Source organism: Zea mays, chromosome 5 (genome assembly GCF_902167145.1).
Source record: "Zea mays cultivar B73 chromosome 5, Zm-B73-REFERENCE-NAM-5.0, whole genome shotgun sequence".
NCBI lineage: Eukaryota > Viridiplantae > Streptophyta > Magnoliopsida > Poales > Poaceae > Zea > Zea mays.
The window spans coordinates 202,175,033-202,199,877 of record NC_050100.1 but is presented as its reverse complement, the minus strand read 5'-3'; positions in this window follow the sequence as shown (position 1 = coordinate 202,199,877).

Here is a 24,845-nt window from a genome sequence, read left to right as displayed (position 1 = left end):
GAAAATAGCCATGAACGACCATTTTCAATGACACTGAAGGCTAACACCTATGGATTTTTGACCAAGAAATGGTCTCCACCATAAATCCAAGAATGTGATCTATGGCAAGGAAACATAAGTGTAGTGAGGTGTATCAGCCTCTGGTTGAAGATCAATGGCCACACAACCCCCATTTTTGTCGAAAATAGCCATGAATGACCATTTTCAATAATACCGAAGGCTAACACGTACGGATTTTTGACCAAGAAATGGTCTCCACCAGAAATCCAAGAATGTGATCTATGGCAAGGAAACATATGTGGGGTGAATTGTACGAGCCTTTGGTTGATGATAAATGGCCACACAACCCCCATTTTAGTCGAAAATAGCCATGAACGACCATTTTCAATAATACCGAAGGCTAACACCAACAGATTTTTGACCAAGAAATGGTCACCTCCAGAAATCCAAGAATGTGATCTATGGCAAGAAAACATATGTGGGGTGAAGTGTACGAGCCTCTGGTTGATGATCAATGGCCACACAACCCCCTTTTTGTCGAAAATAGCCATGAACGACCATTTTCAATGACACTGAAGGCTAACACCTATGGATTTCTGACCAAGAAATGGTCTCCACCATAAATCCAAGAATGTGATCTATGACAAGGAAACATATGTGTAGTGAGGTGTATGAGCCTCGGGTCGAAGATCAATGGCCACACAACCCCCAATTTTGTTGAAAATAGCCATGAATGACCATTTTCGAAAATACCAAAGTCAAACACATTCGGATTTTTTCCCAAGAAATGGTCTCCACCTGAAATCCAAGAATGTGATCTATGGCAAGGAAACATATGTGGGGTGAGGTGTACGAGCCTCGGGTCGATGATCAATGGCCACACAACCCCCATTTTGTCGAAAATAGCCATGAACGACCATTTTAAATAATACCGAAGGCTAACACGTACGAATTTTTGACCAAGAAATGGTCTCCACCAGAAATTTAAGAATGTGATCTATGGAAAGGAAACATATGTGGGGTGAGGTGTACGAGCCTCTGGTCGATGATAAATGTCCACACAACCCCCATTTTTGATGAAAATAGCCATGAACGACCATTTTCAATAATACTAGAGGCTAACACCTACGGATTTTTTACTAAGAAACGGTCTCCACCAGAAATCCAAGAATGTGATCTATGGCAAGGAAACATATGTGGGGTGAGGTGTATGAGCCTCTGGTTGATGATCAATGGCCACACAACCCCATTTTTGTCGAAAATAGCAATGCACGACCATTTTCAATAATACCGAAGGCTAACACCTACGGATTTTTGACCAAGAAATGGTCTCCACCAGAAATCCAAGAATGTGATCTACGGCAAGGAATCATATGTGGGGTGAGGTGTACGAGCCTCTGGTCGATGATCAATGGCCACACAACCCCTATTTTTGTCGAAAATAACCATGAACAACCATTTTCAATGACACTTAAGGCTAACACCTACGGATTTTTGACCAAGAAATGGTCTCCACCATAAATCCAAGAATGTGATCTATGGCAAGGAAACATATGTGTAGTGAGGTGTATGAGCCTCTGATCGAAGATCAATGGCCACACAACCCCCATTTTTGTCGAAAATAGCCATGAATGACCATTTTCAAAAATACCAAAGGCTAACACATTCGGATTTTTGCCCAAGAAATGGTCTCCACCAGAAATCCAAGAATGTGATCTATGGCAAGGAAACATATGTGGGGTGAGGTGTACGAGCCTCTGGTCGATGATCAATGGCCACACAACCCCCATTTTGCCGAAAATAGCCATGAACGACCATTTTCAATAATACCGAAGGCTAACACGCACGAGTTTTTGACCTAGAAATGGTCTCCACCAGAAATCCAAGAATGTGATCTATGGCATGGAAACATATGTGGGGTGAGGTTTATGAGCCTTTAGTCGATGATAAATGGCCACACAACCCCCATTTTTTATGAAAATAGCCATGAGCGACCATTTTCAATAATACTAGAGGCTAACACCTACGGATTTTTGACCAAGAAATGGTCTCCACCAGAAATCCAAGAATGTGATCTATGGCAAGGAAACATATGTGGGGTGAGGTGTATGAGCCTCTAGTCGATGATCAATGGCCACACAACCCCCATTTTTGTCGAAAATAGCCATGAACGACCATTTTCAATAATACCGAAGGCTAACACCTACGAATTTTTGACCAAGAAATGGTCTCCACCAGAAATCCAAGAATGTGATCTACGGCAAGGAAACATATGTGGGGTGAGGTGTATGAGCCTCTGGTCGACGATCAATGGTCACACAACCCTAATTTTTGTCGAAAATAGCCATGAACGACCATTTTCAATGACACTGAAGGCTAACACCTACGGATTTTTGACCAAGAAATGGTCTCCACCATAAATCCAAGAGTGTGATCTATGGCAAGGAAACATATGTGTAGTGAGGTGTATGAGCCTCTGGTCCAATAACAATGGCCACACAACCCCCATTTTTGTCGAAAATAGCCATGAATGACCATTTTCAATAGTTCCGAAGGCTAACACATTCGGATTTTTGACCAAGAAATGGTCTCCACCAGAAATCAAAGAATGTGATCTATGGCAAGGAAACATATGTGGGGTGAGGTGTACGAGCCTTTGGTCGATGATCAATGGCCACACAACCCCCATTTTTGTCGAAAATAGCCATGAATGACCATTTTCAATAATACCGAAGGCTAACACGTACGGATTTTTGACCAAGAAATGGTCTCCACCAGATATCCAAGAATGTTTTCTATGGCAAGGAAACATATGTTGGGTGAGGTGTATGAGCGTCTAGTCGATGATAAATGGCCACACAACCCCCATTTTTGTCGAAAATAGCCATGAACGACCATTTTCAATAATACCGAAGGCTAACTCCAACAGAATTTTGACCAAGAAATGGTCTCCACCAGAAATCCAAGAATGTGATCTATGGCAAGAAAACATATGTGGGGTGAAGTGTACGAGCCTCTGGTCGATGATCAATGGCCACACAACCCCCATTTTTGTCGAAAATAGCCATGAACGACCATTTTCAATGACACTGAAGGCTAACACCTATGGATTTTTGATCAAGAAATGGTCTCCACCATAAATCCAAGAATTTGATTTATGGCAAGGAAACATATGTGTAGTGAGGTGTATGAGCCTCTGGTCGAAGATCAATGGCCAGACAACCCCCATTTTTGTCGAAAATAGCCATGAATGACCATTTTCAAAAATACCGAAGGCTAACACATTCGGATTTTTGCCCAAGAAATGGTCTCCACCAGAAATCCAAGAATGTGATCTATGGAAAGGAAACATATGTGGGGTGAGGTGTACGAGCCTCTGGTCGATGATCAATGGCCACACAACCCCCATTTTGTCGAAAATAGCCATGAACGACCATTTTCAATAATACCGAAGGCTAACACGTACGAATTTTTGACCTAGAAATGGTCTCCACCAGAAATCCAAGAATGTGATCTATGGAAAGGAAACATATGTGGGGTGAGGTGTACGAGCCTCTGGTCAATGATAAATGGCCACACAACCCCCATTTTTGATGAAAATAGCCATGAACGACCATTTTCAATAATACTAGAGGCTAACACCTACGGATTTTTTACCAAGAAATGGTCTGCACCAGAAATCCAAGAATGTGATCTATGGCAAGGAAACATATGTGGGGTGAGGTGTATGAGCCTCTGGTTGATGATCAATGGCCACACAACCCCATTTTTGTCGAAAATAGCCATGAACGACCATTTTCAATAATACTGAAGGCTAACACCTACGGATTTTTGACCAAGAAATGGTCACCACTAGAAATCCAAGAATATGATCTATGGCAAGGAAACATATGTGGGGTGAGGTGTACGAGCCTCTGGTCGATGATCAATGGCCACACAACCCCTATTTTTGTCGAAAATAACCATGAACAACCATTTTCAATGACACTTAAGGCTAACACCTACGGATTTTTGACCAAGAAATGGTCTCCACCATAAATCCAAGAATGTGATCTATGGCAAGGAAACATATGTGTAGTGAGGTGTATGAGCCTCTGATCGAAGATCAATGGCCACACAACCCCCATTTTTGTCGAAAATAGCCATGAATGACCATTTTCAAAAATACCAAAGGCTAACACATTCGGATTTTTGCCCAAGAAATGGTCTCCACCATAAATCCAAGAATGTGATCTATGGCAAGGAAACATATGTGGGGTGAGGTGTACGAGCCTCTGGTCGATGATCAATGGCCACACAACCCCCATTTTGCCGAAAATAGCCATGAACGACCATTTTCAATAATACCGAAGGCTAACACGCACGAGTTTTTGACCTAGAAATGGTCTCCACCAGAAATCCAAGAATGTGATCTATGGCAAGGAAACATATGTGGGGTGAGGTTTATGAGCCTCTAGTCGATGATAAATGGCCACACAACCCCCATTTTTTATGAAAATAGCCATGAGCGACCATTTTCAATAATACTAGAGGCTAACACCTACGGATTTTTGACCAAGAAATGGTCTCCACCAGAAATCCAAGAATGTGATCTATGGCAAGGAAACATATGTGGGGTGAGGTGTATGAGCCTCTAGTCGATGATCAATGGCCACACAACCCCCATTTTTGTCGAAAATAGCCATGAACGACCATTTTCAATAATACCGAAGGCTAACACCTACGAATTTTTGACCAAGAAATGGTCTCCACCAGAAATTCAAGAATGTGATCTACGGCAAGGAAACATATGTGGGGTGAGGTGTATGAGCCTCTGGTCGACGATCCATGGTCACACAACCCTAATTTTTGTCGAAAATAGCCATGAACGACCATTTTCAATGACACTGAAGGCTAACACCTACGGATTTTTGACCAAGCAATGGTCTCCACCATAAATCCAAGAGTGTGATCTATGGCAAGGAAACATATGTGTAGTGAGGTGTATGAGCCTCTGGTCCAATATCAATGGCCACACAACCCCCATTTTTGTCGAAAATAGCCATGAATGACCATTTTCAATAGTTCCGAAGGCTAACACATTCGGATTTTTGACCAAGAAATGGTCTCCACCAGAAATCAAAGAATGTGATCTATGGCAAGGAAACATATGTGGGGTGAGGTGTACGAGCCTTTGGTCGATGATCAATGGCCACACAACCCCCATTTTTGTCGAAAATAGCCATGAATGACCATTTTCAATAATACCGAAGGCTAACACGTACGGATTTTTGACCAAGAAATGGTCTCCACCAGATATCCAAGAATGTTTTCTATGGCAAGGAAACATATGTTGGGTGAGGTGTATTAGCGTCTGGTCGATGATAAATGGCCACACAACCCCCATTTTTGTCGAAAATAGCCATGAACGACCATTTTCAATAATACCGAAGGCTAACTCCATCAGATTTTTGACCAAGAAATGGTCTCCACCAGAAATCCAAGAATGTGATCTATGGCAAGAAAACATATGTGGGGTGAAGTGTACGAGCCTCTGGTCGATGATCAATGGCCACACAACCCCCATTTTTGTCGAAAATAGCCATGAACGACCATTTTCAATGACACTGAAGGCTAACACCTATGGATTTTTCACCAAGAAATGGTCTCCACCATAAATCCAAGAATTTGATTTATGGCAAGGAAACATATGTGTAGTGAGGTGTATGAGCCTCTGGTCGAAGATCAATGGCCAGACAACCCCCATTTTTTGTCGAAAATAGCCATGAATGACCATTTTCAAAAATACCGAAGGCTAACACATTCGGATTTTTGCTCAAGAAATGGTCTCCACCAGAAATCCAAGAATGTGATCTATGGCAAGGAAACATATGTGGGGTGAGGTGTACGAGCCTCTGGTCGATGATCAATGGCCACACAACCCCCATTTTGTCGAAAATAGCCATGAACGACCATTTTAAATAATACCGAAGGCTAACACGTACGAATTTTTGACCTAGAAATGGTCTCCACCAGAAATCCAAGAATGTGATCTATGGCAAGGAAACATATGTGGGGTGAGGTGTACGAGCCTCTGGTCGATGATAAATGGCCACATAACCCCCATTTTTGATGAAAATAGCCATGAACGACCATTTTCAATAATACCAGAGGCTAACACCTACGGATTTTTACCAAGAAATGGTCACCACCAGAAATCCAAGAATGTGATCTATGGCAAGGAAACATATGTGGGGTGAGGTGTATGAGCCTCTGGTCGATGATAAATGGCCACACAACCCCCATTTTTGTCGAAAATAGCCATGAACGACCATTTTCAATAATACCGAAGGCTAACACCAACGAATTTTTGACCAAGAAATGGTCCCCACCAGAAATCCAAGAATGTGATCTATGGCAAGAAAACATATGTGGGGTGAAGTGTACGAGCCTCTGGTCGATGATCAATGGCCACACAAACCCCATTTTTGTCGAAAATAGCCATGAACGACCATTTTCAATGACACTGAACGCTAACACCTACGGATTTTTGACCAAGAAATGGTCACCACCATAAATCCAAGAATGTGATCTATGGAAAGGAAACATGTTTAGTGAGGTGTATGAGCCTTTGATCGAATATCAATGGCCACACAACCCCCATTTTTGTCAAAAATAGCCATGAACGACCATTTTCAATAGTACCGAAGGCTAAAACATTCAGATTTTTGACCAAGAAATGGTCTCCACCAGAAATCAAAGAATGTGATCTATGGCAAGGAAAAATATAAGGGGTGAGGTTTACGAGCCTCTGGTTGATGATCAATGGCCACACAACCCCCATTTTTGTCGAAAATTGCCATGAATGATCATATTCAATAATACTAAAGGCTAACACGTACAGATTTTTGACCAATAAATGGTCTCCACCAGAAATCCAAGAATGTGATCTATGGCAAGGAAACATATGTGGGGTGAGGTGTACGAGCCTCTGGTCGATGATAAATGGCCACACAACCCCCATTTTAGTCGAAAATAGCCATGAACGACCATTTTCAATAATACCGAAGGCTAACACCAACGAATTTTTGACTAAGAAATGGTCTCCACCAGAAATCCAAGAATGTGATCTATGGCAAGAAAACCTATGTGGGGTGAAGTGTACGAGCCTCTGGTCAATGATCAATGGCCACACAACCCCCATTTTTGTCGGAAATAGCCATGAACGATCATTTTCAATGACACTGAAGGCTAACACCTACGGATTTTTGACCAAGAAATGGTCTCCACCATAAATCCAAGAATGTGATCTATGGCAAGAAAACATATGTGTAGTGAGGTGTATGAGCCTCTGGTCAAAGATCAATGGCCACACAACCCCATTTTTGTCGAAAATAGCCATGAATGGCAATTTTCAATAATACCGAAGGCTAACACATTCGGATTTTTTCCCAAGAAATGGACTCCACTAGAAATCCAAGAATGTGATCTATGGCAAGGAAACATATGTGGGGTGAGGTGTACGAGCCTCTGGTCGATGATCAATGGCCACACAACCCCCATTTTGTCGAAAATAGCCATGAACGATCATTTTCAATAATACTGAAGGCTAACACGTACGAATTTTTGACCAAGAAATGGTCTCCACCAGAAATCCAAGAATGTGATCTATAGCAAGGAAACATATGTGGGGTGAGGTGTACGAGCCTCTGGTCGATGATAAATGGCCACACAACCCCCATTTTTTATGAAAATAGCCATGAACGACAATTTTCAATAACACCGAAGGCTAACACCTACGGATTTTGACCAAGAAATGGTCTCCACCAGAAATCCAAGAATGTGATCTATGGAAAGGAAACATATGTGGGATCACATTCTTGGATTTGTGGCCATTGATCATCGACCAGAGGCTTGTACACTTCACCCCACATATGTTTTCTTGCCATAGATCACATTCTTGGATTTCTGGTGGCGACCATTTCTTGGTCAAAAATCTGTTGGTGATAGCCTTTGGTATTATTGAAAATGGTCGTTCATGGCTATTTTCGACAAAAAATAGGGGTTGTGTGGCCATTTATCATCGACCAGAGGCTCATACACCTCAACTCACATATGTTTCCTTGCCATAGATCACATTCTTGTATTTCTGGTGGAGACCATTTCTTGGTAAAAAATCCGTAGGTGTTAGCCTCTGGTATTATTGAAAATGGTCGTTCATGGCTATTTTCATCAAAAATGGGGGTTGTGTGGCCATTTATCATCGACCAGAGGCTCGTATACCTCACCCCACATATGTTTCCTTGCCATAGATCACATTCTTGGATTTCTGGTGGAGACCATTTCTTGGTTAAAAATTCGTACGTGTTAGCCTTCGATATTATTGAAAATGGTCGTTCATGGCTATTTTCGACAAAATGGGGGTTGTGTGGCCATTGATCATCGACCAGAGGCTCGTACACCTCACCCCACATATGTTTTCTTGCCATAGATTACATTCTTGGATTTCTGGTGGAGACCATTTCTTGGGCAAAAATCCGAATGTGTTAGCCTTCGGTATTTTTGAAAATGGTCATTCATGGCTATTTTCGACAAAAATGGGGGTTGTGTGACCATTGATCTTCGACCAGAGGCTCATACACCTCACTACACATATGTTTCCTTGCCATAGATCAAATTCTTGGATTTATAGTGGAGACCATTTCTTGGTCAAAAATCCATAGGTGTTAGCCTTCAGTGTCATTGAAAATGGTCGTTCATGGCAATTTTCGACAAAAATGGGGGTTGTGTGGCCATTGATCATCGATCAGAGGCTCGTACACTTCACCCCACATATGTTTTCTTGCCATCGATCACATTCTTGGATTTCTGGTGGAGACCATTTCTTGGTCAAAAATCTGTTGGTGTTAGCCTTCGGTATTATTGAAAATGGTCGTTCATGGCTATTTTCGACTGAAATGGGGGTTGTATGGCCATTTATCATCGACCAGAGGCTCATACACCTCACCCCACATATGTTTCCTTGCCATAGATCACATTCTTGGATATCTGGTGGAGACCATTTCTTGGTCAAAAATCCGTACGTGTTAGCCTTCGGTATTATTGAAAATGGTCATTCATGGCTACTTTCGAAAAAATGGGGGTTGTGTGGCCATTGATCATCGACCAAAGGCTCGTACAACTCACCCCACATATGTTTCCTTGCCATAGATCACATTCTTTGATTTCTGGTGGAGACGATTTCTTGGTCAAAAATCCGAATGTGTTAGCCTTCGGTACTATTGAAAATGGTCGTTCATGGCTATTTTCGACAAAAATGGGGGTTGTGTGGCCATTGATATTGGACCAGAGGCTCATAGACCTCACTACACATATGTTTCGTTGCCATAGATCACATTCTTGGATTTATGGTGCAGACCATTTCTTGGTCAAAAATCCGTAGGTGTTAGCCTTCAGTGTCATTGAAAATGGTCGTTCATGGCTATTTTCGACAAAAATTAGGGTTGTGTGGCCTTTGATCGTCGACTAGAGGCTCATACACCTCACCCCACATATGTTTCCTTGTCGTAGATCACATTCTTGGATTTCTGGTGGAGACCATTTCTTGGTCAAAAATCCGTAGGTGTTAGCCTTCGGTATTATTGAAAATGGTCGTTCATGGCTATTTTCGACAAAAATGGGGGTTGTGTGGCCATTGATCATTGACCAGAGGCTCATACACCTCACCCCGCATATGTTTCCTTGCCATAGATCATATTCTTGGATTTCTGGTGGAGACCATTTCTTGGTCAAAAATCCGTAGGTGTTAGCCTCTAGTATTATTGAAAATGGTCGTTCATGGCTATTTTCATAAAAAATGGGGGTTGTGTGGCCATTTATCATCGACTAGAGGCTCATAAACCTCACCCCACATATGTTTCCTTGCCATAGATCACATTCTTGGATTTCTGGTGGAGACCATTTCTTGGTCAAAAACTCGTACGTGTTAGCCTTCGGTATTATTGAAAATGGTCGTTCATGGCTATTTTCGGCAAAATGGGGGTTGTGTGGCCATTGATCATCGACCAGAGGCTCGTACACCTCACCCCACATATGTTTCCTTGCCATAGATCACATTGTTGGATTTCTGGTGGAGCCCATTTCTTGGGCAAAAATCCGAATGTGTTAGTCTTTGGTATTTTTGAAAATGGTCATTCATGGCTATTTTCGACAAAAATGGGGGTTGTGTGGCCATTAATCTTCGACCAGAGGCTCATACACCTCACTACACTTATGTTTCCTTGCCATAGATCACATTCTTGGATTTATGGTGGAGACCATTTCTTGGTCAAAAATCCGTAGGTGTTAGCCTTCAGTGTCATTGAAAATGGTCGTTCATGGCTATTTTCGACAAAAAATAGGGTTGTGTGGCCATTGATCGTCGACCAGAGGCTCATACACCTCACCCCACATATGTTTCCTTGCCGTAGAACACATTCTTGGATTTCTGGTGGAGACCATTTCTTGGTCAAAAATCCGTAGGTGTTAGCCTTCGGTATTATTGAAAATGGTCGTTCATGGCTATTTTCGACAAAAAATGGGGTTGTGTGGCCATTGATCATCGACCAGAGGCTCATACACCTCACCCCACATATGTTTCCTTTCCATAGATCACATTCTTGGATTTCTGGTGGAGACCATTTCTTGGTCAAAAATCCGTAGGTGTTAGACTCTAGTATTATTGAAAATGGTCGCTCATGGCTATTTTCATAAAAAATGGGGGTTGTGTGGCCATTTATCATCGACTAGAGGCTCATAAACCTCACCCCACATATGTTTCCTTTCCATAGATCACATTCTTGGATTTCTGGTGGAGACCATTTCTTGGTCAAAAACTCGTACGTGTTAGCCTTCCTTATTATTGAAAATGGTCGTTCATGGCTATTTTCGGCAAAATGGGGGTTGTGTGGCCATTGATCATCGACCAGAGGCTCGTACACCTCACCCCACATATGTTTCCTTGCCATAGATCACATTCTTGGATTTCTAGTGGAGACCATGTCTTGGGCAAAAATCCGAATGTGTTAGCCTTTGGTATTTTTGAAAATGTTCATTCATGGCTATTTTCGACAAAAATGGGGGTTGTGTGGCCATTGATCTTCGACCAGAGGCTCATACACCTCACTACACATATGTTTCCTTGCCATAGATCACATTCTTGGATTTATGGTGGAGACCATTTCTTGGTCAAAAATCCGTAGGTGTTACCTTCAGTGTCATTGAAAATGGTCGTTCATGGCTATTTTCGACAAAAATTAGGGTTGTGTGGCCATTGATCGTCGACCAGAGGCTCATACACCTCACCCCACATATGTTTCCTTGCCGTAGATCACATTCTTGGATTTCTGGTGGAGACCATTTTTTGGTCAAAAATCCGTAGGTGTTATCCTTCGGTATTATTGAAAATGGTCGTTCATGGCTATTTTCGACAAAAATGGGGGTTGTGTGGCCATTGATCATCGACCAGAGGCTCATACACCTCACCCCACATATGTTTCCTTGCCATAGTTCACATTCTTGGATTTCTGGTGGAGACCATTTCTTGGTCAAAAATCCATAGGTGTTAGCCTCTAGTATTATTGAAAATGGTCGCTCATGGCTATTTTCATAAAAAATGGGGGTTGTGTGGCCATTTATCATCGACTAGAGGCTCATAAACCTCACCCCACATATGTTTCCTTGCCATAGATCACATTATTGGATTTCTGGTGGAGACCATTTCTTGGTCAAAAACTCGTACGTGTTAGCCTTCGGTATTATTGAAAATGGTCGTTCATGGCTATTTTCGGCAAAATGGGGGTTGTGTGGCCATTGATCATCGACCAGAGGCTCGTACACCTCACCCCACATATGTTTCCTTGCCATAGATCACATTCATGGATTTCTGGTGGAGACTTTTCTTGGGCAAAAATCCGAATGTGTTAGCCTTTGGTATTATTGAAAATGGTCATTCATGTCTATTTTTGACAAAAATGGGGGTTGTGTGGCCATTGATCTTCGACCAGAGGCTCATACACCTCACTACACATATGTTTCTTTGCCATAGATCACATTCTTGGATTTCTGGTGGAGACCATTTCTTGGTCAAAAATCCGTAGGTGTTAGCCTTCGGTATTATTGAAAATGGTCGTTCATGGCTATTTTCATCAAAAAATGTGGGTTGTGTGGCCATTTATCATCGACTAGAGGCTCATAAACCTCACCCCACATATGTTTCCTTGCCATAGATCACATTATTGGATTTCTGGTGGAGACCATTTCTTGGTCAAAAACTCGTACGTGTTAGCCTTCGGTATTATTGAAAATGGTCGTTCATGGCTATTTTCGGCAAAATGGGGGTTGTGTGGCCATTGATCATCGACCAGAGGCTCGTACACCTCACCCCACATATGTTTCCTTGCCATAGATCACATTCATGGATTTCTGGTGGAGACTTTTCTTCGGCAAAAATCCGAATGTGTTAGCCTTTGGTATTATTGAAAATGGTCATTCATGTCTATTTTTGACAAAAATGGGGGTTGGGTGGCCATTGATCTTCGACCAGAGGCTCATACACCTCACTACACATATGTTTCTTTGCCATAGATCACATTCTTGGATTTCTGGTGGAGACCATTTCTTGGTCAAAAATCCGTAGGTGTTAGCCTTCGGTATTATTGAAAATGGTCGTTCATGGCTATTTTCATCAAAAAATGGGGGTTGTGTGGCCATTTATCATCGACCAGAGGCTAGTACACCTCACCCCACATATTTTTCCTTGCTATAGATCACATTCTTGGATTTCTGGTGGAGACCATTTCTTGGTCAAAAATTCGTACGTGTTAGCCTTCAGTATTATTGAAAATGATCGTTCATGGCTATTTTCGACAAAATGGGGGTTGTGTGGCCATTGATCATCGACCAGAGGCTCGTACACCTCACCCCACATATGTTTCTTGCCATAGATCACATTCTTGGATTTCTAGTGGAGACCATTTCTTGGGCAAAAATCCGAATGTGTTAGCCTTAGGTATTATTGAAAATTGTCATTCATGGCTATTTTCGACAAAAATGGGGGTTGTGTGGCCATTGATCTTTGTCCAGAGGCTCATACACCTCACTACACATATGTTTCCTTGCCATAGATCACATTCTTGGATTTATGGTGGAGACCATTTCTTGGTCAAAAATCCGTAGGTGTTAGCCTTCAGTGTCATTGAAAATGGTCGTTCATGGCTATTTTCGACAAAAATTAGGGTTGTGTGGCCATCGATCATCGACCAGAGGCTCATACACCTCACCCCACATATGTTTCCTTGCCGTAGATCACATTCTTGGTTTTCTGGTGGAGACCATTTCTTGGTCAAAAATCTGTAGGTGTTAGCCTTCGGTATTATTGAAAATGGTCGTTCATGGCTATTTTCGACAAAAATGGGGGTTGTGTGGCCATTGATCATCGACCAGAGGCTCATACACCTCACCCCACATATGTTTCCTTGCCATAGATCACATTCTTGGATTTCTGGTGGAGACCATTTCTTGGTCAAAAATCTGTAGGTGTTAGCCTCTAGTATTATTGAAAATGGTCGCTCATGGCTATTTTCATAAAAAATGGGGGTTGTGTGGCCATTTATCATCGACTAGAGGCTCATAAACCTCACCCCACATATGTTTCTTTGCCATAGATCACATTCTTGGATTTCTGGTGGAGACCATTTCTTGGTCAAAAACTCGTACGTGTTAGCCTTCGGTATTATTGAAAATAATCGTTCATGGCTAATTTCGGCAAAATGGGGGTTGTGTGGCCATTGATCATCGACCAGAGGCTCGTACACCTCACCCCACATATGTTTCCTTGCCATAGATCACATTCTTGGATTTCTGGTGGAGACCATTTCTTGGGCAAAAATCCTAATGTGTAAGCCCTTGGTATTTTTGAAAATGATAATTCATGGCTATTTTCGACAAAAATGGGGGTTGTGTGGCCATTGATCTTCGAACAGAGGCTCATACAACTACACATATGTTTCCTTGCCATAGATCACATTCTTGGATTTATGGTGGAGACCATTTCTTGGTCAGAAATCCATAGGTGTTAGCCTTTAGTGTCATTGAAAATGGTCGTTCATGGCTATTTTCGACAAAAATGGGGGTTGTGTGGCCATTGATCATCGATCAGAGGCTCGTACACTTCACCCCACATATTTTTTCTTTCCATTGATCACATTCTTGGATTTCTGGAGGAGACCATTCCTTGGTCAAAAATCTGTTGGTGTTAGCCTTCGGTATTATTGAAAATGGTGGTTCATGGCTATTTTCGACTAAAATGGAGGTTGTGTGGCCATTTATCATCGACCAGAGGCTCGTGTAATTCACCCCACATATGTTTCCTTGCCATAGATCACATTCTTGGATTTCTGGTGGAGACCATTTCTTGGTCAAAAATCCGTACGTGTTAGCCTTCGGTATTATTGAAAATGGTCGTTCATGGCTATTTTTGTCGAAAATAGCCATGAATGACCATTTTCAATAATACCGAAGGCTAACACATTCGGATTTTTGCCCAAGAAATGGTCTCCACCAGAAATCCAAAAATGTGTTCTACGTCAAGGAAACATATGTGGGGTGAGGTGTATGAGCCTCTGGTCGATGATCAATGGCCACATAACCTCTATTTTGTCAAAAATAGCCATGAACGACCATTTTCAATAATACCGAAGGCTAACACGTACAAAATTTTGACCAAGAAATGGTCTCCACCAGACATCCAAGAATGAGATCTATGGCAAGGAAACATTTGTGGGTGAGGTGTACGAGCCTCTAGTCGATGATCAATGGCCACACAACCCCCATTTTGTCGAAAATAGCCATGAACGACCATTTTCAATAATACCGAAGGCTAACACCTACGGATTTTTGACCAAGAAATGGTCTCCACCAGAAATCCAAGAATGTGATCTATGGCAAGGAAACATATGTGGGGTGAGGTGTATGTGCCTCTGGTCGATTATCAATGGCCACACAACCCCCATTATTGTCGAAAATAGCAATGAACGACTATTTTCAATGACACTGAAGGCTAAGACCTACGGATTTTTGACCAAGAACTGGTCTCCACCATAGATCCAAGAATGTGATCTATGGCAAGAAAACATATGTGTAGTGAGGTGTATGAGCCTCTGCTTGAAGATAAATGGCCACACAACCCCCATTTTTGTCGAAAATAGCCATGAATGACCATTTTCAATAATACCGAAGGTTAACACATTCGGATTTTTGCCCAAGAAATGGTCTCCACCAGAAATCCAAAAATGTGTTCTATGTCAAGGAAACATATGTGGGGTGAGGTGTACGAGCCTCTGGTCGATGATCAATGGCCACATAACCTCTATTTTGTCAAAAATAGCCATGAACGACCATTTTCAATAATACCGAAGGCTAACACGTACGGAATTTTTACCAAGAAATGGTTTCCACCAGAAATCCAAGAATGTGATCTACGGCAAGGAAACATATGTGGGTGAGGTGTACGAGCCTCTGGTCGATGATCAATGGCCACACAACCCCCATTTTGTCGAAAATAGCCATGAACGACCATTTTCAATAATACCGAAGGCTAACACGTACGAATTTTTGACCAAGAAATGGTCTCCACCAGAAATCCAAGAGTGTGCTCTACGTCAAGGAAACATATGTGGGGTGAGGTGTACGAGCCTCTGGTCAATGATAAATGGCCACACAACCCCCATTTTTGATGAAAATAGCCTTGGACGACCATTTTCAATAATATCGAAAGCTAACACCTACGGATTTTTGACCAACAAATGGTCTCCACCAGAAATCCAAGAATGTGGTCTATGGCAAGGAAACATATGTGGGGTGAGGTGTATGAGCCTTTGGTCGATGATCAATGGCCACACAACCCCCATTTTTGTCGAAAATAGCCATGAACGACCATTTTCAATAATACCGAAGGCTAACACCTACGGATTTTTGACCAAGAAATGGTCACCACCAAAAATCCAAGAATGTGGTTTATGGCAAGGAAACACATGTGGGGTGAGGTGTATGAGCCTCTAGTCGATAATCAATGGCCACACAACCCCCATTTTTGTCGAAATTAGCAATGTACGACCATTTTCAATAATACCGAAGGCTAACACCTACGGATTTTTTACCAAGAAATGGTCTCCACCAGAAATCCAAGAATGTGATATATGGCAAGGAAACTTATGTGGGGTGAGGTGTACGATCCTATGGTCGATGATCAATGGCGACACAACCGCCATCTTTGTCGAAAATAGCCATGAATGACCATTTTCAATGACACTGAAGGCTAACACCTACGAATTTTTGACCAACAAATGGTCTCCACGAGAAATCCAAGATTCTGATCTATGGCAAGAAAACATATGTGGGGTGAAGTGTATGAGCCTCTGGTCGATGATCAATGGCAACACAACCGCCATCTTTGTCGAAAATAGCCATGAACGACCATTTTCAATGACACTGAAGGTCAACACCTATGGATTTTTGACCAAGAAATGGTCTCCACCATAAATCCAAGAATGTGATCTATGGCAAGGAAACATATGTGTAGTGAGGTGTATGAGCCTCTGGTCGAAGATCAATGGCCACATAACCCACATTTGTGTCGAAAATAGCCATGAATGACCATTTTCAATAATACCGAAGGCTAACACGTACGGATTTTTGACCAAGAAATGGTCTCCACCAGAAATCCAAGAATGTGATCTATGGCAAGGAAACATATGTGGGGTGAATTGTACGAGCCTCCGGTCGATGATAAATGGCCACACAACCCCCATTTTAGTCAAAAATAGCCATGAATGACCATTTTCAATAATACTGAAGGCTAACACCAACAGATTTTTGACCAAGAAATGGTCTCCTCTAGAAATCCAAGAATGTGATCTATGTGAAGAAAACATATGTGGGGTGAAGTGTACGAGCCTCTGGTCGATGATCAATGGCCACACAACCCCCATTTTTGTCGAAAATAGCCATGAACGACCATTTTCAATGAAACTAAAGGCTAACACCTATGGATTTTTGACCAAGAAATGGTCTCCACCATAAATCCAAGAATGTGATCTATCGCAAGGAAACATAAGTGTAGTGAGGTGTATGAGCCTCTGGTTGAAGATCAATGGCCACACAACCCCCATTTTTGTCGAAAATAGCCATGAATGACCATTTTCAATAATACCGAAGGCTAACAAGTACGGATTTTTGACCAAGAAATGGTCTCCACCAGAAATCCAAGAATGTGATCTATGGCAAGGAAACATATGTGGGGTGAGGTGTATGAGCCTCTGGTCGATGATAAATGGCCACACAACCCCCATTTTAGTCGAAAATAGCCATGAACGACTATTTTCAATAATACCGAAGGCTAACACCAACGGATTTTTGACCAAGAAATGGTCTCCACCAGAAATCCTAGAATGTGATCTCTGGCAAGAAAACATATGTGGGGTGAAGTGTACGAGCCTCTGGTCGATGATCAATGTCCACACAAACCCCATTTTTGTCGAAAATAGCCATGAACGACCATTTTCAATGACACTGAAGGCTAACACCTACGGATTTTTGACCAAGAAATGGTCTCCTCAATAAATCCAAGAATGTTATCTATGGCAAGGAAACATATGTGTAGTGAGGTGTATGAGCCTTTAGTCGAATATCAATTGCCACACAACCCCCATTTTTGTCGAAAATAGCCATGAACAACCATTTTCAATAGTACCGAAGGCTAAAACATTCAGATTTTTGACCAAGAAATGGTCTCCACCAGAAATCAAAGAATGTGATCTATGGCAAGGAAACATATGTGGGGTGAGGTTTATGAGCCTCTGGTCGATGATCAATGGCCACACAACACCCATTTTTGTCGAAAATACCAATGAATGACCATTTTCAATAATACTGAAGGCTAACACGTACAGATTTTTGACCAATAAATGGTCTCCACCGGAAATCCAAGAATGTGATCTATGGCAAGGAAACATATGTGGGGTGAGGTGTACGAGCCTCTGGTCGATGATCATTGGCCACACAACCCCCATTTTTGTCGAAAATAGCCATGAATGACCATATTCAATAATACCGAAGGCTAACACGTACGGATTTTTGAGCAAGAAATGGTCTCCACCAGAAATCCAAGAATGTGATCTATGGCAAGGAAACATATGTGGGGTGAAATGCACGAGCCTCTGGTCGATGATAAATGGCCACACAACCCCCATTTTAGTCGAAAATATCCATGAACGACCATTTTCAATAATACCGAAGGCTAACTCCAACAGATTTTTGACCAAGGAATGGTCTCCTCCAGAAATCCAAGAATGTGATCTATGGAAAGAAAACATGTGGGGTGAAGTGTACGAGCCTCTGGTCGATGATCAATGGCCACACAACCCCCATTTTTGTCGAAAATAGCCATGAACGACCATTTTCAATGACACTAAAGGCTAACACCTATGGATTTCTGACCAAGAAATGGTCTCCACCATAAATCCAAGAATGTGATCTATGGCAAGGAAACATATGTGTAGTGAGGTGTATGAGCCTCTGGTCGAAGATCAATGGCCACACAACCCCCATCTTTGTCGAAAATAGCCATGAATGACCATTTTCAAAAATACCAAAGGCTAACACATTCGGATTTTTGCCCAAGAAATGGTCTCCACCAGAAATCCAAGAATGTGATCTATGGCAAGGAAACATATGTGGGGTGAGGTGTACGAGCCTATGGTCGATGATCAATGGCCACACAACCCCCATTTTGCAGAAAATAGCCATGAACGACCATTTTCAATAATACCGAAGGCTAACACGTACGAGTTTTTGACCAAGAAATGGTCTCCACCAGAAATCCAAGAATGTGATCTATGGCAAGGAAACATATGTGGGGTGAGGTTTATGAGCCTCTAGTCGATGATAAATGGCCACACAACCCCCATTTTTTATGAAAATAGCCATGAGCGACCATTTTCAATAATACTAGAGGCTAACACCTACGGATTTTTGACCAAGAAATGGTCTCCACCAGAAATCCAAGAATGTGATCTATGGCAAGGAAACATATGTGGGGTGAGGTGTATGAGCCTCTGGCGATGATCAATGGCCCCACAACCCCCATTTTTGTCGAAAATAGCCACGAACGACCATTTTCAATAATACCGAAGGCTAACACCTACGGATTTTTGACCAAGAAATGGTCTCCACCAGAAATCCAAGAATGTGATCTACGGCAAGGAAACATATGTGGGGTAAGGTGTATGACCCTCTGGTCGACGATCAAGGGCCACACAACCCTAATTTTTGTCGAAAATAGCCATGAACGACCATTTCAATGACACTGAAGGCTAACACCTACGGATTTTTGACCAAGAAATGGTCTCCACCATAAATCCAAGAATGTGATCTATGGCAAGGAAACATATGTGTAGTGAGGTGTATGACCCTCTGGTTGAAGATCAATGGCCACACAACCCCCATTTTTGTTGAAAATAGCCATGAATGACCATTTTTCAAAAATACCAAAGGCTAACACATTCGGATTTTTGCCCAAGAAATGGTCTCCACCAGAAATCCAAGAATGTGATCTATGGCAAGGAAACATATATGGGGTGAGGTGTACGAGCCTCTGGTCGATGATCAATGGCCACACAACCCCCATTTTTGTCGAAAATAGCCATGAATGACCATTTTCAAAAATACCAAAGGCTAACACATTCGGATTTTTGCCCAAGAAATGGTCTCCACCAAAAATCCAAGAATGTGATCTATGGCAAGGAAACATATGTGGGGTGAGGTGTACGAGCCTATGGTCGATGATCAATGGCCACACAACCCCCATTTTGCAGAAAATAGCCATGAACGACCATTTTCAATAATACCGAAGGCTAACACGTACGAGTTTTTGACCAAGAAATGGTCTCCACCAGAAATCCAAGAATGTGATCTATGGCAAGGAAACATATGTGGGGGTGAGGTTTATGAGCCTCTAGTCGATGATAAATGGCCACACAACCCCCATTTTTTTATGAAAATAGCCATGAGCGACCATTTTCAATAATACTAGAGGCTAACACCTACGGATTTTTGACCAAGAAATGGTCTCCACCAGAAATCCAAGAATGTGATCTATGGCAAGGAAACATATGTGGGGTGAGGTGTATGAGCCTCTGGCGATGATCAATGGCCACACAACCCCCATTTTTGTCAAAAATAGCCACGAACGACCATTTTCAATAATACCGAAGGCTAACACCTACGGATTTTTGACCAAGAAATGGTCTCCACCAGAAATCCAAGAATGTGATCTACGGCAAGGAAACATATGTGGGGTGAGGTGTATGAGCCTCTGGTCGACGATCAATGGCCACACAACCCTAATTTTTGTCGAAAATAGCCATGAACGACCATTTTCAATGACACTGAAGGCTAACACCTACGGATTTTTGACCAAGAAATGGTCTCCACCATAAATCCAAGAATGTGATCTATGGCAAGGAAACATATGTGTAGTGAGGTGTATGACCCTCTGGTTGAAGATCAATGGCCACACAACCCCCATTTTTGTTGAAAATAGACATGAATGACCATTTTTCAAAAATACCAAAGGCTAACACATTCGGATTTTTGCCAAAGAAATGGTCTCCACCAGAAATCCAAGAATGTGATCTATGGCAAGGAAACATATGTGGGGTGAGGTGTACGGGCCTTTGGTCGATGATCAATGGCCACACAACCCCCATTTTGCCGAAAATAGCCATGAACGACCATTTTCAATAATACCGAAGGCTAACACGTACGAGTTTTTGACCAAGAAATGGTATCCACCAGAAATCCAAGAATGTGATCTATGGCAAGGAAACATATGTGGGGTGAGGTTTATGAGCCTCTAGTCGATGATAAATGGCCACACAACCCCCATTTTTTATGAAAAATAGCCATGAGCGACCATTTTCAATAATACTAGAGGCTAACACCTACGGATTTTTGACCAAGAAATGGTCTCCACAAGAAATCCAAGAATGTGATCTATGGCAAGGAAACATATGTGGGGTGAGGTGTATGAGCCTCTGGTCGATGATTAATGGCCACATAACCCCCATTTTTGTCGAAAATAGCCATGAATGACCATTTTCAATAATACCGAAGGCTAAGACCTACGGATTTTTGACCAAGAAATGGTCTCCACCAGAAATCCAAGAATGTGACCTATGGCAAGGAAACATATGTGGGGTGAGGTGTATGAGCCTCTGGTCGACGATCAATGGCCACACAACCCTATTTTTTCTCGAAAATAGCCATGAACGACCATTTTTAATGACACTGAAGGCTAACACCTACGGATTTTTGACCAAGAAATGGTCTCCACCATAAATCCAAGAATGTGATCTATGTGAAGAAAACATATGTGTAGTGAGGTGTATGAGCCTCTGGTCAAAGATCAATGGCCACACAACCCCATTTTTGTCGAAAATAGCCATGAATGACCATTTTCAAAAATACCAAAGGCTAACACATTCGGATTTTTGCCCAAGAAATGGTCTCCACCAGAAATCCAAGAATGTGATCTATGGCATGGAAACATATGTGGGGTGAGGTGTATGAGCCTCTGGTCGATGATCAATGGCCACACAACCCCCATTTTGCCGAAAATAGCCATGAACGACCATTTTCAATAATACTGAAGGCTAACACGTACGAGTTTTTGACCAAGAAATGGTCTCCACCAGAAATCCAAGAATATGATCTATGGCAAGTAAACATATGTGGGGTGAGGTGTATGAGCCTCTGGCGATGATCAATGGCCACACAACCCCCATTTTTGTCAAAAATAGCCACGAACGACCATTTTCAATAATACCGAAGGCTAACACCTACGGATTTTTGACCAAGAAATGGTCTCCACCAGAAATCCAAGAATGTGATCTACGGCAAGGAAACATATGTGGGGTGAGGTGTATGAGCCTCTGGTCGACGATCAATGGCCACACAACCCTAATTTTTGTCGAAAATAGCCATGAACGACCATTTTCAATGACACTGAAGGCTAACACCTACGGATTTTTGACCAAGAAATGGTCTCCACCATAAATCAAAGAATGTGATCTATGGCAAGGAAACATATGTGTAGTGAGGTGTATGACCCTCTGGTTGAAGATCAATGGCCACACAACCCCCATTTTTGTTGAAAATAGACATGAATGACCATTTTTCAAAAATACCAAAGGCTAACACATTCGGATTTTTGCCAAAGAAATGGTCTCCACCAGAAATCCAAGAATGTGATCTATGGCAAGGAAACATATGTGGGGTGAGGTGTACGGGCCTTTGGTCGATGATCAATGGCCACACAACCCCCATTTTGCCGAAAATAGCCATGAACGACCATTTTCAATAATACCGAAGGCTAACACGTACGAGTTTTTGACCAAGAAATGGTATCCACCAGAAATCCAAGAATGTGATCTATGGCAAGGAAACATATGTGGGGTGAGGTTTATGAGCCTCTAGTCGATGATAAATGGCCACACAACCCCCATTTTTTATGAAAAATAGCCATGAGCGACCATTTTCAATAATACTAGAGGCCAACACCTACGGATTTTTGACCAAGAAATGGTCTCCACCAGAAATCCAAGAATGTGATCTATGGCAAGGAAACATATGTGGGGTGAGGTGTATGAGCCTCTGGTCGATGATTAATGGCCACATAACCCCCATTTTTTGTCGAAAATAGCCATGAATGACCATTTTCAATAATACCGAAGGCTAAGACCTACGGATTTTTGACCAAGAAATGGTCTCCACCAGAAATCCAAGAATGTGACCTACGGCAAGGAAACATATGTGGGGTGAGGTGTATGAGCCTCTGGTCGACGATCAATGGCCACACAACCCTATTTTTTCTCGAAAATAGCCATGAACGACCATTTTTAATGACACTGAAGGCTAACACCTACGGATTTTTGACCAAGAAATGGTCTCCACCAGAAATCCAAGAATGTGATCTATGGCATGGAAACATATGTGGGGTGAGGTGTATGAGCCTCTGGTCGATGATCAATGGCCACACAACCCCCATTTTGCCGAAAATAGCCATGAACGACCATTTTCAATAATACTGAAGGCTAACACGTACGAGTTTTTGACCAAGAAATGGTCTCCACCAGAAATCCAAGAATGTGATCTATGGCAAGGAAACATATGTGGGGTGAGGTTTATGAGCCTCTAGTCGATGATAAATGGCCACACAACCCCCATTTTTTATGAAAATAGCCATGAGCGACCATTTTCAATAATACTAGAGGCTAACATCTACGAATTTTTGACCTTGAAATGGTATCCACCAGAAATCCAAGAATGTGATCTATGGCAAGGAAACATATGTAGGTTGAGGTGTATGAGCCTCTGGTCGTTGATCAATGGCCACACAACCCCCATTTTTGTCGAAAATAGCCATGAACGACCATTTTCAATAATATCGAAGGCTAACACCTACGGATTTTTGACCAAGAAATGGTCTCCACCAGAAATCCAAGAATGTGATCTACGACAAGGAAACATATGTGTAGTGAGGTGTATGAGCCTCTGGTCCAATATCAATGGCCACACAACCCCCATTTTTGTCGAAAATAGCCATGAACGACCATTTTCAATAGTTCCGAAGGCTAACACATTCGGATTTTTGACCAAGAAATGGTCTCCACCAGAAATCAAAGAATGTGATCTATGGCAAGGAAACATAAGTGGGGTGATGTGTACGAGCCTTTGGTCGATGATCAATGGCCACACAACCCCCATTTTTGTCGAAAATAGCCATGAATGACCATTTTCAATAATACCGAAGGCTAACACGTACGGATTTTTGACCAAAAATGGTCTCCACCAGATATCCAAGAATGTGATCTATGTCAAGGAAACATATGTGGGTTGAGGTGTATGATCCTCTGGTCGATGATAAATGGCCACACAACCCCCATTTCAGTCGAAAATAGCCATGAACGACCATTTTCAATAATACAGAAGGCTAACACCAACAGGTTTTTGACCAAGAAATGGTCTCCAACAGAAATCCAAGAATGTGATCTATGGCAAGAAAATATATGTGGGGTGAAGTGTACGAGCCTCTGGTCGATGATCAATGGCCACACAAACCCCATTTTTGTCGAAAATAGCCATGAACGATAATTTTCAATGACACTTAAGGCTAACACCTATGGATTTTTGACCAAGAAATGGTCTCCACCATAAATCCAAGAATTTGATCTATGGCAAGGAAACATATGCGTAGTGAGGTGTATGAGCCTCTGGTCGAAGATCAATGGCCACACAACCCCCATTTTTGTCGAAAATAGCCACGAATGACCATTTTCAAAAATATCGAAGGCTAACACATTCGGATTTTTGCCCAAGAAATGGTCTCGACCAGAAATCCAAGAATGTGATCTATGGCAAGGAAACTTATTTGGGGTGAGGTGTACGAGCCTCTGGTCGATGATCAATGGCCACACAACCCCCATTTTTGATGAAAATAGCCATGAACGACCATTTTCAATAATACCAGAGGCTAACACCTACGGATTTTTTACCAAGAAATGGTCTCCACCAGAAATCCAAGAATGTGATCTATGGCAAGGAAACATATGTGGGGTGAGGTGTATGAGCCTCTGGTCGATGATAAATGGCCACACAACCCCCATTTTTGTCGAAAATAGCCATGAACGACCATTTTCAATAATACCGAAGGCTAACACCAACGGATTTTTGACCAAGAAATGGTCCCCACCTGAAATCCAAGAATGTGA